This window comes from Hyaena hyaena, unplaced genomic scaffold (assembly GCF_003009895.1).
Source record: "Hyaena hyaena isolate Hyena2069 unplaced genomic scaffold, ASM300989v1 scaffold_91, whole genome shotgun sequence".
NCBI classification, from domain to species: Eukaryota; Metazoa; Chordata; class Mammalia; order Carnivora; family Hyaenidae; genus Hyaena; species Hyaena hyaena.
In genome coordinates, this window is record NW_024080725.1 from 1,221,640 (window position 1) to 1,236,378 (window position 14,739).

At 41.8% G+C, this 14,739-nt stretch overlaps 1 protein-coding gene across 2 annotated transcripts in view; it reads left to right on the forward strand.

Annotated features, from left to right (window-relative positions):
• The first annotated feature begins 6,055 nt into the window (after positions 1-6,055).
• The window catches only part of PTPN4 (protein tyrosine phosphatase non-receptor type 4), a 222,527-nt gene continuing 213,843 nt past the window's right edge, over positions 6,056-14,739 (forward strand). For both annotated transcript variants that reach the window (XM_039234876.1, XM_039234878.1), the window contains exon 1: positions 6,056-6,505. The gene's annotated coding sequence lies outside the window, so the exon portion shown is untranslated. The remainder of the gene's footprint in view (positions 6,506-14,739) is intronic.

Below are 14,739 nucleotides of genomic sequence, written 5' to 3' on the forward strand. Positions count from 1 at the left end.
TATGGTTTTGTTTTTGCTTTTGTATTGATGAAAATACAAAACCCAGAAACAATAAGAGGTGGAAAACAGTAGCTCACACACAATTGGTGGGTTTAACTTGGCAACATTTATCAAAATTGAACATGCCTGTATACTTCAACCCAGGAGCATTTCTATCTCAAAGAAATACTTTGGGGCACCTGGGTGGCTCAGTCAGTTACCAACTGACTCTGGATTTTGGCTCAGGTCATGATCTCAATCAGGGTTCATGGGGTCGAACCCCATGTCAGGATCCGCACTGACAACACAGAGCCTGCTTGGGATTCCCCTCTTCTTCCTCTGCTCCTCTCCTGCACTCTTTCTAAAAATAAATAAATAAATTTTATTTTTATTTATTTAAATGTTTATTTATTTTTGAAAGAGAGAGCACAAGTTGGGAGGGGTAGAGAGAGACAGAGACAGAGACACAAAATCTGAATCAGGCTCTCAGTGGGGCTGGAACCCATGAACCACGAGATCATGGCCTGAGCCAAAGTTGGATGCTTAACCGACTGAGCCACCCAGGCGTCCCCTAAATAAACTTAAAAAGAAATAAAGAAATACTTTGTAGGGCATCTGGGTGGCTCAGTCGGTTGGGCAACCTACTTTGGCTCAGGTCATGATCTCACGGTTCATGAGTCTGAACCCCACGTTGGGCTCCGTGTTGACAGCTCAGAGCCTGGAGCCTGCTTCGGATTCTGTGTCTCCCTCTCTCTTTCCCTCCCCAACTCACACTCTGTCTCTGTCTCTCTCTCTCTCAGAAATAAATTAGTGGGTGATGGACATTGAGGAGGGCACTTTTTGGGATGAGCACTGGGTGTTATATAGAAACCAAACTGACAATAAATCATATTAAAAAATAAATTAACATGAAAAATACTTTGTTATATGTACAAAGCTTTATAATGAAAGTGTTCTTTATAGCATTGTATGAAATAGCAGAGAACTGGAAATGACCTAAATGCCCATTTATTAGACAAGATTAAAAACACTTTGAAACAGCCCTTAGAAAGAGTGACATATATCTATATGTTCTATTTGGGACATTTGTAAGGGAAATATTATACATATAGTATAATCCTTTATATGTAGGAGAAAAGATATACATTAGCCTACAGATGTGGAGAAAATTCTAGAAGTATATACAAGAAGCTGTTAGTAGTGCCTTAACTTTAGAGAGTGGGAAAGCAGGAGGAAGTCTTTGATGTTTAAAGTTTTAGATTTTTCTATATAGTTCTTGATCTCAGGGATTGCTAACATGGGTCTTCTGCTGCTTTAGAGAGGAAAGAAGGAAGGAAGGAAGGAAGAATTGCTGGCAAGTGAAGAGGCGAGGGCCATGTTGACAGAGTGATCAAATCTGGGCCAACTGCTTCAGATATACATGCTATCTAATTTTAAAAAATAAGTACTTAAAAAAAAGTGTATTTAAGGTAGTTCCATGATTAAAAGAAGCCCAAGCCACAGAATTCTGAACTTGTAGGAAAAATACATGACGCCTCCTTAAAGGTTTAAATTCTATAAGTTGTTTTGTTTGTTTGAAAGAGAGGGGCAGAAGGTGAGGGGGAGCAGAGGGAGAGGGAGAGAGAGAATCTTAAGCAGGCTCCACACCCAGTGCAGGGCGGTGGAGGGGGCAACTCGCGGCTCCATCTCATGACTGTGAGATGATGACCTAAGCCGAAATTAAGAGTCAGACGCTTAACTGAGCCACCCAGGTGCCCCCCTTTAAGTTATTTCTGAAGATTCCAGATAGGTAAAAAGATGAAATTCCCCCTTTGTCCCTTTGTTGTCAGTCTAAGGCAGGTAGATATCCATTAAAAAAAATTTTTTTTAATATTGTATTTATTTTTTGATAGAAAGAGAGCATGCGAGCGGGGGGAGAGGCAGAGAGACATCTGAAGCAGGCTCCAGGCTCCAGGCTCTGTGCTGACAGCAACAAGCCCGACGCAGGGCTCGAACCCACAAAGTGCGAGATCACGACTTGAGTGGCAGTGGGGCACTCAACAGACTGAGCCCTTAGATAGCCAATTAAGGTCACGTGTCAGAACCCAGGTATCTGAGCGCCTGTACCTTGTATGTTCCACTTCATCAGCTTGGGCAACAAAATCAAGTCACTTCAAGCCATGTGTTTTTCAATGTTACAATTCACAGTACTCTGCAGTCTACCTGGCAAGCTGAGTCCAGATTTCCTTTGAGGTTCTCCTCCCTAGATATCTCCTCTGACCTAAGGATCACTTATTTCTTCCAAGGGGATCCTCTCGGGTTGCTGATGGCAAGGGCAGCTGAGCCACAGTGCCTGATCCTTGCGTCCTTCCTTCTCTGTTGCCTTGTGGCTGCCAGAGGTCACTGCCAAGGTCCAGGCAGCATGGCTTGGCTGCACAGGCTAGAACAAGTGCCCATTCCTTCTTGGCTGTGGCTACCCAGGGTTAGAAGAGGTCCTAATGTCAACTCCACAGTGCCAAAAGGCCAGTCCTCCCCTGCCAACACCCTTCAAGTGTGGACACAACCCTTACTCCCAGAGCACAGCTGAGGACAGGCTGCAGACAAGGGGGAAAATCACAGTCAACAGCAGTGTCGGCCAATATCTAGCAGTGTTCGGGGCCACTTTTAAATGCAAAGAAAAACCTTGCTACCTCTCAAGTGTAAAATTAAATTATTTAAATTATGATCCTTAATCATGGCCAGACATAAGATTAGGTATAAAGTCCTTATTCTCACAGCGTTTCTACACCTATAAACTTAACAGTTGTGCAAATTAAATCAACAAAGTTAAAAATTCAAATAATACTATGCATGTAGTGTGGTAGATGATGTTGTTCTGCTGAAATTAGAGTGTCCCTTGTGATGAGAAAATGGAACTCACTGAGATGGCCTGGGTTTTTAAAGCATACTTATTATAACCAATGGAATTATCCGTACATTCTTCTCTGTTTAAATTTCTGTGAAACTTTTGCATGGTGTGCCAGGAGGATGCTTGATCTTCACTTAGGCAGAACGTTGTCATTTCCCCAAGAAGTACTCTTTTTTTTTTTTTTAAGTTTATTTATTTTTTTTGAGAGATCACCAGCAGGGGAGGGGCAGAGAGACAAGACAGAGAATCCAAGGAGGCTCCGTGCTATCGGCATAGAGCCCAATGCAGGGCTTAAACCCATGAACGGTGGCGAGATCATGGCCTGAGTTGAAACCAAGAGTCAGGCACTGATCTGACTGAGCTGCCCAGGCGCCCCAAGAAGTATTCTACCTTTTTCTCATTTGCCCCAGAAAAATTAAAGGTACAGTTCTTGGTGCCAAATATGAAATCAGATGGCAGTGTTTGGTTACAAGGTGATCATCAAAATGATCTAGAAAGGCATAGGTTAATTTTAATTTACATATTTAGATTGTAATTTACATATTTAGATTGTAATTTAAAGGTGAGCAAACATTTACATATTTTTGTGGAGAATTTGCATTATGTATAATTTCATTTACATGCAATGTCCAGAGTAGGCAAGTCTATAAAGGCAGAAATAGATTAGTGGTTGTCAGGGGCTGGCAGAGGAGTGAGTGGAAAGCGACTGCTAATGGGCAGGAGAGGTTGTTGGGGGTGATGATGTTTTGGAAGTAGATTGTGGTGATGGTTGCACAACTTTGCAAATGTACTAAAAAGAATTGAACTGTACACTTTATTATTATTATTATTATTTTTTAATGTTATTTATTTTAGAGAGAGACACAGAAAGAGGGAAACACACAACCTGAAGCAGGTTCTGGGCTTTGAGCTGTCAGCACAGAGCCCGACAAGGGGCTCAAACTCACAAACCACGAGATCATGACCTGAGCCCAAGTTGGATGCTTAACCAACTGAGCCAGCCAGGTGCTCCTGTATACTTTAAAGGGATGAATTTTACGGTGTGTGAATTATATGCCAATTTTAAAAAATGTTTATTTTTGATAATGTGAGGGAGAGAGAGAGAGAGAAAGAGAGAGAGCGAGCACATGTGTAGGGGAGGGTCAAAAAGAGAGAGAGACAGAGAACCCTAAGCGGGCTCTGCACTGACAGCAGAGTCACAGGGCTTAGGGCTTGAACCCACAAACCATGAGATGGTAATCTGAGCCAAAGTCAGACGCTTAACTGACTAAGCCACCCAGGTGTCCCACATGTATCAATTTTTTAAAAAGTGACTTTATAATTTTCCTAAAGAACAGTAGATGGATATGAGGCTTTCATTTATTTACCTAAAGGTCTCATCCTGTGGACTTTCACAAAACAAAGAGTGTCTCTTTCAGCCCCTCCAATGTGGAGACTGCAGCTGTATTTATATTATGAGTTTGATACAAAGATGATTACCGTCAGTGGGTTACCAGGTAGTAGTGGCGACAAGGCCCACACAAACATAAGTATCCTATTAAAAACAAAAGGGAGGCATAAACCAAGAACTATAAATGTCAAAGGAGGAAGGAATTCTTACTTCTGGTGGAAATCCTGCATGATCTTTGATTGGAGGATGACTGGATGTTGATAGGTGGAGATGAAGTGAAGAGCATTTTAGTAAGGGGAGTAGTATGAACAAAGGCATGGAAAAAAGAGCGCTAGATGCAGGAAAGCATATTTAGGGAAGGATGAATAAACACTCCTTGGAACCTAAGCTTTGGGAAGGGCAGTAAGTAGAAGAGGTAAAGCAGGAAAAATACGGACTGACAAGCTGTCTTTTTAAAATGGAAAAACCGTGGCGCGCCTGGGTGGCTCAGTCGGTTAAGCGTCCGACTTTCGCTTAGGTCATGATCTCGCGGTTCGTGGGTTCGAGTCCCGCGTCGGGCTCTGTGCTGACTGCCAGCTCAGAGCCTGGAGCTTGTTTCCGTCTGTGACTCCCTCTCTCTCTGACCCTCCCCTGCTCACGCTGTCTCTCTCTCTCTCTCTCCTAGAAATAAATAAAACATTAAAAAAAAATAAAATGGAAAAACCGAGCGGGTATGCGAAGGAGCAAAGGGTTCAATAGAAATCGCTGTCTTTCGCCGATCTGTACACATTTACAAGATTTCATCTTGTCAAAACCAGCTTTGATTAATAAACAGGCATTTTGTTGGCTTGGATTAAAAGCGATACTTGAAAGAACGCTTGTATGACTTCGGCTCCGGTGTTTTACTGATAAGTGCAAGGAAGAGCAAGAAGGCACCAGGCACGGCAACAATAATTGGAAAAAGAAAGTGTGCCGGTCCCCAAATCCTTCCTCCCATCATTTCAGCTGAGATCACCCAGCTCTTCGGCATCTGTCTTACACAAATAAGTTTGTATCATCAATAAAATATGAATGCACGTGGCTAAGACCCCTGGCGTGATAACCCCAAATTCACATGCGGTATCATAATGAATGAATTCAATTTTTAAAAGCACACCGCTCCTGGCATCCAGACGTTTGTTTTATAAAAGAACATTGTTTGTTCTTTGTTTTAGAGTCTATATTTAGGAGAGGAAATGATTCAAAACTACATCCTAAAACCTGTATCCTCTATTAGCACTGAAGTTGGGACACTTGGGGCCTAGAGGTCTGGTTTTCCCCTTTAAAACTTAGGTTTCTGCCCCTTGGCCCGTTCCTTGGGTCAGTAGGTCCAGCAGGGGTCGCAGTTCAAGTTACCAATCGCTGCTGGGGCAAGGGGCGGAGCCACAGCGCCCCGCCCCTCCTCCCAGCCCTCCCGCCCCAACCTACCCAGGTCCAGTCTCCCTCGCACCTGCGTGTCCCCCGGCTCCCGCGCGGGTGCAACCTCTCCTGTTGGCTGTAAGCTGGGAGGGTTGTTTTTTTTTTTTTTTTTTGGCCTCGCCTCTCGCGAGATCGCCTCCGGTTGCGGCCGCCGCCGCTCCCGGCCGCTGAGTGGCGGCGTCTGCGCAGCCGCCATGTTCGGTTGCTATGCTGTGGCCCGGGAGACGGGGTGTGCTTGAGGGAGGAGGAGGAGACGGAGGGGGAGGAGGAGGAAGGGGAGGAGGAGGAGAAGGAGGGGGGAGGTTGAGCTCCTCTTGCACTCTCACACACAAACGCTGCCCCGGATTACCCGCCCGCTCACGCCGCGCTGCGCGCTTTTCCGCTCCTCGCGGCCCCCCCACATTGTTCTCTCAGGACTCCTGGGTCCCCGCGGGCTGAATTCCGGGCCTGAGTCGGGGACTGGAGAGATTTGGCTTGGGTCGGAGGTTTGGGGCCAGGCCCCCGGCCCCGGGGCTCCCCTCCCCCCACGGCACTTTGGGGGTGTGTGGATTATCTCATCCCCGCAGGGAGGTGGGAGAGCGCGCCGGCCGCCCGCCTCCCTCCCGCCTCCCCGGCGGCGGCGGCCCGCTGCAGCCCCGCAGTATGAGGTGGTGCTGGCGGCTCGGGGCCGTGGCGCGGCCGCTGCGGCGGCGGCTGCTGGGGGGGCGCTGAGGGAGCCCCCGGGAGCGGCGCGGCGGACGCGCTTCGCCCCGGCGCGCCCGGGCCTCGGGGCTTTTCTTCTCCAGCCGAGAGGACGCGGCTGTGCACCGAAGGTAAGAGGCTCCGGGGTTGCGGCCGGCCTCGCGGCCCTGCGCCGGGTGTCACCTGGGGGTGGGAGGCGGGCCAGGTAGGGCCGGCGGGAGGCGCGAGGTGGATTTCGCCGAAGGGGGGGACTTGATTCTGGTCCCCCCCGCCCCTCTCGCTCCTCGGGACCTCTGCGCTCGCAGCTCCCGGGGTCAGCGTTGGAGTCTGTGAGGGGCGAGCGAAGGGAGAAGGGAATGGAATCGGTGCGGAGATGGAATGTTCCACGGTACCTAAACTCTAGGTAACGATTTAGAATCTTCGAGTTTCCGTCGGTGGTAGGGTTCCTTTTTCTGTTTTGTTTTTCTTTTCTTTTTTTTAATGGGCTCGTAGCAGTGCTCCTTGATGCTGCATGGGCGCACCGCCCCTGCCATTGAAGTTTGAAGCCTCTTGCGATTCTGCCGGATTATGTACTTGGGTTTAGGAATCTGTAGTTGGGCCAGGGAAAGTTGAGATGTCGCGGAGTAGACGTACCGATGCATCTCCCAAGGTTTCCGAAAAATGGAACAGTTTACAGTTGCACAGATCTATGGATGGGTGTTTCTGCGAAATTTGGCTTTTATGTCTAGGGTTACCTTACATTGTGACACCAGCACAGCCAAAAACGAACTGTAGGATCTTCAGGCGCTTGTTCGGGGGAGCCTATATAGCTGCAATGTACTAACTGCCTTTAAATCAGAGCTGGAATAATATTAGGTTTATGTGACCAGATCTTGGGTCTGGTGGAAACAGTGCTGCTTAAAACGTGTTTGGGGGGGGGGGGGACGTAACCCAAAAGCCAACGTATCCGAATGATTTGGGGGAAAAAATCTGGAACAGTAAAAGCCGAGATTTTTTTAAATCCTAATTTTTGAAGCTTAACGTGTCAGAGAACAAAAACAAAAATATTTTTTTCTTTCTTTTTTTTTTTTTTTTTTTAAGGGAGGAGGAACTGACCTTAAAATAAATGATTGCTCATAGTCCAAGGTGTGCTTCATGGAATAGAACTAGATATGTCAGGGAGATCTTGAATTTGAGGACTATAAATTCAACCTATCGACTTTTTTCAAAAATTTTTCAAAAGCCGAAGTTTGCGTATGGTATAGAACTTCTTTGTGGACTCATAATAAAAGAGTGCAGTCTTTTGTTGACCCCACCGTTTTTTGTCGGAATAAATTTATGCTCCAGTTACCACAGAACCTATTTTTATGTCTCTTTATGTTTTCTTTGTTTGTTGTTTTTAAACGACACACATATCTTTGTCACCATTTTTCACTGAAACTTGCATGGTCCCATATTATGTTGAGTGGTTTGGTTTATAAGAAGATCATGATCACTTAGTACATGGGGATATTTATGATTGAGCTAATCAGTTTTAAACATTTGGCCAGAGATTTAAAAGGGAAAAACACAAGGAGCCATCACTGTTTTGTCGTTTTTATTGAGTAGCATAAAGTTTATTAAGTTAGAAAATCACACGTTCCTCAAAAGTAGTAATGGAGAGGATATAACTTTCTTATTGCCTGCTTTCTAACCTGCTTTGCTTCTGGGTTGTGGGTATAGAATTGTTTCATACTTGGTTTTTTTTATGTTCTAACTCATCTTTTAAAACGTCCGTACTATGTTACTTTAAATTTGTGACACCCAATTTCTAATTTAGGCTAGGCATAAAACCAGCATTGATTGAACACACTTGCTAAAAATACTTTCTGGGTCAGATGTACTTAGAATGCAGCCTCAGGAATATTCATTTGACCTATTCTAATGTGACCAACGTACACTTCATTATTATTGAAGGACTTAAAAAAATTATAGACTGTCACAAATTAGATTTCATCAGTTCAGGCATGGAAGCCTAACTGTTTTTTAATGTATAAAGTACTTTAGGATAGTAATAAAGACTTTTTTCATTAAAAAAAAATTATGTGACCACTCCCCAATGAATATTGTTAGTCTTTATGATTTGTGTATTCGAAATATTTTAGTTTTGTCTAATAAAATTATTTGAGTTGTAAAGTGACAGTACAAGGTGCAGTGTTATCTCTTTGGCATTTATTTGACTTACTCTGAATCCTTTACGGGGGATCATTGCTCATGTTTTTGAGTACATTATCTTTAAGGACCAAGGTAAGAGAATGCTAGATAAATTTCAAGGAGACGCTAGAAGGACCCCCCCTTGCCTGTTTTTTGTGAGTTGATATGGTCAGTTTTAAGCAATAAGAAAACTTTAAAAACTATGTAGAAATTTTGTTTCGTGGATGTTTAAACATGAATGTTTAAAAGTTCTTTAATTTTTTATGTTAGTTTTTAGGAGTGTAAAAGTGGTGACCTGATGAGAAATGACAAGTCTGTTTAACGTAATGTGGCTAAATATGAATTGTTCCTATGTAAAATTTAGTATTGGTGGAAATTCACTGGCTACACGCTGAGTTGAATTTTTTTTTGTTTTTGTAGGTAATAGCATGCATGTTGTAAAACTTTTTTATAGGCTGTAGTCTAGATTTGTTAAATTTGTCAGTTTAGTAGATTAAGCTGTGAAGCCTTGAAGATTAGTTTAACATGCTGGAAATCCTTTTTATTACTGTTTACCTGGAAAGTATTGTAAGATGAAGGTGTTAGTTCTTCATTTGATATTCAACTAGTAGTACAAACGGTGATAAGGAGTATAATGTAGAAGTACTATAGAATCCTCTTTAAAAAAATTTTTTTTTAAATGTTTAGTTATTTCTCAGAGAGAAAGAGACAGCGTGAGCAGGGGAGGGTGAAAGAGAGAGGGAGACACAGAACCTGAAACTGGCTCCAGGCTCTGAGCTGGCTGTCAGCACAGAGCCCAATGTGGCTGGAACCTACCAACTGCGAGATCATGACCTGAGCCGAAGTCGGACACTTAACCGACTGAGCCACCCAGGCGCCCTGTAGAATCTTCTTTATTGGTGTGGAAATGCAGTATCTAGGAACAGTGTAATGTATTTCTTTTCCTTTGCATGATCAGTCAATATAGTCATATATACAATAGGGGTGGAAAATAAGAGGGGAAATTTATCACATTCTCTAAGTTTTGTTAGAGGCATTTTCCTCACCTTCACCCTTCATTTAATTATTCTTAAGTAGCAACACTGGAAGGAAGGTGCAAATATTTGAAAAAATTGGTAGGAACAGATTGAAAATTAGTTAGGTACTGTGGATTATCTTGAGGGGAAGATATTAATTTGGGTGTTCTTGTGTTTGTGTCTTTTAACAAAGAAGTTATTTAGAGGAGTAGAAAGAAAAAAGGATCCACAAGGGAAATGTTTACTGTCCCTTATGTGCCAGATAGCAGCGTAAAGGGGCGTTTCGTGTTGTCTCACATAGCCCTCAAGTACACTTTGTGAGGTGGGTATTGCTAATTCCCTGCTTCCTCCCTCCCCCAAATGGGGTCAAAGAGAAATTAAATAACTAGGATCACACCGTAATAAGTAGAATTGAAACTAGGTCTGCCTCTGAAGCTTACTCTGTAGAATAAGCTGTCCAATTAAACTTTCTGCAGTGATGGAAGTACTCTCTTTCTGCACTGTCAGGTATGATAGTCCTTAATCATGTGTAGCATGCAGCACTTGAATGTGACTGTCGTGCCTGAGGAACTGAATTTAAAATTGTATTTAATTTTAACCAGTTTAAATTTAAATAACCAGATGTTGCTAGTAGCTATAATATTGGATAGCACAGCTTTAGATCTTGCTGCCTAGAAAATCTGAGTCTTAATATTGAATCTTCTACTAGTTTATATATGACATTAAGCAAATTATTTGGTTTTGAGCCTCATTTTAAAACATTGGGAAAATGAAGAGGTTGTCACTAAAAAGATTGTCTCCAGCATCCTTTCTTGCTCTAGAGTTCTGTGATTCTTATTGAAATATACAGTGGCATAATACTTGAAATTATTATAGATACTATTATATTTGAAAGGACCTATCTTACTGACGTATTTACCCATTATTTAAACTTTTTTCTTTAGTTTTTCTTTTTCAGAACAGTATGTATATAAAGCACACATAATGGATAATAGATTCTCCCCGCCACCCCCCAGTTATTAAAGATTGTTTAATTCAAGGCAGTACTCTCCTTGGAACAAAGTTTGAACTTTTTTTTTAATGTTTGTTTATTTTTGAGAGAGGGAGGGGCATAGAGAGAGGGAGACACAGAATCGGAAGCAGGCTTTAGGCTCTGAGCTGTCAGCACAGAACCCAACGCGGAGCTCGAACCCACGAACCATGAGATCATGACCTGAACTGAAGTCAGATGCCCCACTGACTGAGCTACCCAAGTGCCCCTAAAATTTGAATTTTTGAAGACCATACTTTAGAATGCCACCTTCCCATTTAAGAATGTGTCTGTTACAGTTCCCTGTTACTTATCAAATTAATTCCAAACTTATCGGGTTGGCCTTGAAGGCTTTCCACCGACTTCATCTCACTAACCTTGTTTCTCATTCTCGCTTAAAAAGAAAATACTCTTGTGTTTTCCTCTGCCCTGTTTCTCAGTTGAAACATTCCTATCTCCAATTCATGTGCCTTCTCCTTAAGTCTTCCTCAAAATTCAGCTTTTTTTTCCCCCTGGGAGAATGCTGCTTAATCCAGTCATGATTGTCCAGTTTTGAATCCTAGTAATAAGCACCCTGGACTTAATATATGATTGTTTCAATGTAGTTAGTTGAGTACATCCCTTTTACGATTTTACAATGTTACCTATTCTGTGTCCTTAATAAATATATATAAAAAAATTAAAATGGGAGTTCTTTCTTATTGCCTCAAGACTTGAGTTCATTGCCTAGCAATTCTGCTTTAAAGAGTTGCTAATATAAAAAAAATGATACTGTCACAATATTCACTCTAAATTACCACTTGATATTTTTGTTTTTTTCCAGGCAATTGTTCATACTTTTAAAATTAAGTTATATGGTAGAGATACAATTTTGAGTTTAATATGTTCGAAGCATTGTATAGTAGAGGCATTGGAATGTAGGAAAAAGATGATAGACTTTGAAGTCACATTTACGTAGGTTGGAATCTGGTCTCAAAAACTTTGGGCAAATTCTATAACTTTCAAACCCACTTCCTTGTCTGTGAAATTAGGATAATAATACTTGTCCTTGAATTGTTGTGAGGATTAGGATAATATTTATGAAGCATGTAGTACTCTTTAAGTAGAAAAGATGGTCAGAAAATGGTACCATATTTTTCTCCTTTTCTCATTCCCATCACGAGTATAACTTGAACAATCACTTAGCAGTTCAGACGATTTATCAATCAGGTAATTGATTTAGTCACTTACTTTTTGTTAAACATTTTGCTGTTCCTGAAATTTCTATTCCTATTATCTACAGTGAGTACCTCTGTGCTCATAGCTTGTTTATTTCCTCAGGTTAAAACTAGGATAATGGTCCAGTGGTATGAATATTTCTCTCTTTAAGAGAGAAATGGAAATTCCTGTTTTGGGGAGAAAATGCTAATTTGATTGTAAAATTTTACCTTGTGGTTTGAATTAATGTATTTTGGAAATTTTGGTTTATTGGGGGAATGACGTACTAAACACTCATTTATATGTGTATGAAATAAATGTTTGAATGTCTGCTTTAGGGATCAGTGGTATACAGGTAAATAAGACATGATTGTTGTCCTTGAGCTCTAATTCTAGGCTGGTAACACATGTCAACAAACAATTACAGTTCATAGTGACAAGTGTAATAAGATCTGGGGGAAATGAGAAGTGGCATTTGAGCAGTGTCTTGGAGGACGGGTTGGAATGGATCTGGGTAGAGAGAACGGCATGTACAAAATGTCCGAAGTATCAAAGGATGCATAGTGTGGAGAAATACAGGTTGTCTTATATATGTCTGTCTTTGTGGGCTGGCTCTTGGCGTCTGATTTTGTGTGGATTCTGTGTTCCTGTATGTGTGTGTTGACTATGTAGATGAAACCTTCTGAGGGTCCTTATTTGGGCTTTGAGTGGAATTATAGTAAGAACTTTAGAATTTCCCAACTGGTGTGCCGTGAATAGTTCGCGCGTGTGCCAGAGAGCTAGGTACCCATCAGGCTATTGGGCCTGGACATATTGGAACCCCCAGATGGTTTCTTTTGATCTCATACAGTGTTGGCTTATTCCAGTGCGCTAAAAATTATTTTCTGTGGTGCCAAGTTGGGAAAAGATTGCGAAAGGTACTGTTCTAGAGTATTGGCAAGTTTATGGTACCAACTCACCCCGGCATTCCCACATGTAATAAAAAATATAACCAATATCAAATCCTAAAATAAACACAAAGGAGATCAAATCAAAGTCCCTTTTTTAACCTGCCTTTCCTCCCTCTCCCCTCCCCCTAGTAATTACTACTTCATTGTTTTGTGTGTGTATGTGAAATACCTTTTTGGTGTTCCTGCATTGCTAGTGCCCTACACAGTGTTTAGTCTGCCTCTTGGGAGATCAGAATTTACATTAGGGAGCAATTATCCATATTTAAATAATGGAATAAGATTAGATGTGAGTTTTGAAAGATAACTCCTGATTTGTAGATAATGATGCAAGGATATAAGGATGCTGCAAACATGAAGCTAGAAATGGCATAGAAGACCAGTTAGGATGCTCTTGCGGTGGTCCAGCTGAGAGATTATAGCTGGAAACAGGGAAATGAAAATGAGGATGTGGGACTAGAACTGAACACTTAGTAGGTAGTTTCACTAGAACTGAGAGTCTCTTTGGATATAAGGAAAAGAGGAAAAGAGTTGATGATGATACTTTCTTCTTTCGGCAGCTGTAAGGCCAAATAATTTTTATTGAGTACTTAACAGTGAGCCAGGCATTTTGCTAGGCACCAAGGTTGTCATGAATTCTTACTGAATTTTAAAAATTAACTTATTTTGTTTTTTTAATTAATTAATATATTTTGTATTTATTTCTGAGAGAGAGGCAGCATGAGCAGGGGAAGGTCAGAGAGAGAGGGAGACACAGAATCTGAAGCAGGCTCCAGGCTCTGAGCTGTCAGCCCAGAGCCCAGTGCAGGGCTTGGACCCATGAACCGTGAGATCATGACCTGAGCTGAAGTCAGATGCTTAACCAACTGAGCCACCCAGGTGCCCCAAAATTAACTTATTTTGAAATAATTTCAAACCTATAGAAAAATTGCAAGAACAGCACAGAGAGCTCTAGAATCTCCTTCAACCAACTTTATCCAGTGAATTATTCTTACTAAAAATACTTTCCTGGAATAATTTTACTAATAAGTATACGTATATTATATATACTGTGTGTGTGTACACAAGATAAGCATGCAGCATCTTGCGTGTGGCTCATAGTAGTGGGCCCAGTGTGGCCTTTTCTTCCAGATGCCCAAAGAAGGAACTTTTGTCTTTGACTGTCTCTGCTGTATCTTATTGGATTCTCAAATTTTAGTGAAACTACCTAATTATCTCATTTCTGGTGTGTCATTTTCATCCCTGCTTCCAGCCATTTTTTATTTCATTGGACTGTTTTTGACCCATTTGAGAGCAAGTAACACATATAGTACCCATCACTGCTGAATAATCTAGTGTGTCTTTACCCAAACCTGGATAGTCTCTTACACAGCTACGAAGTCAGACAGTGATCATTGATAAACCAATGCCAGGTGCCATTCAAAATGTTACAGTTATCCCAGCAGTTTCTCTCTTATCCCAGCAGTTTCTCTTTTTTTTTTTTTTGATTTAGGATCCAATTTAGGATCATACATTACATTTAATTATAATGTCTCTTTAGTCTTCTCAGTTTGAAACATTTCCTCAATATTCCTGTCTTACACGACCTTGATTTTCTTTATTCTGGAAGATATCCCTTCACTTCGATTCATCTATTGGTCTGCTCATGTGCAGACTAAATGCATTGTTGGCAGGGATACCATAGAAATGATGTGCTGTTCTTAGTGCATCATGAGGATGCATACAATAAATACCTCTGTATGCCTGCCACCTCTGAGGCCCATGGCATGGGGTCCTCTGGGCATGCTAGAAGGGAACGAAACTTCTCATTTAATCTATTTTTTTTCATTTAATCTGAACAAAAAACTTGTTGGTTTTGTTTTAAAGGAGAACAAAAGAGAAATTCAGAAAAGTATGTAACTTTAGTTATGTTACCATGTAAAGAGCAGAGCAGATATTTTGAATTCAGATTTGTGTGATGCTAAACCAACCCCCCCCCCCCCCCCCCCCCCCCCCCCCCCCCC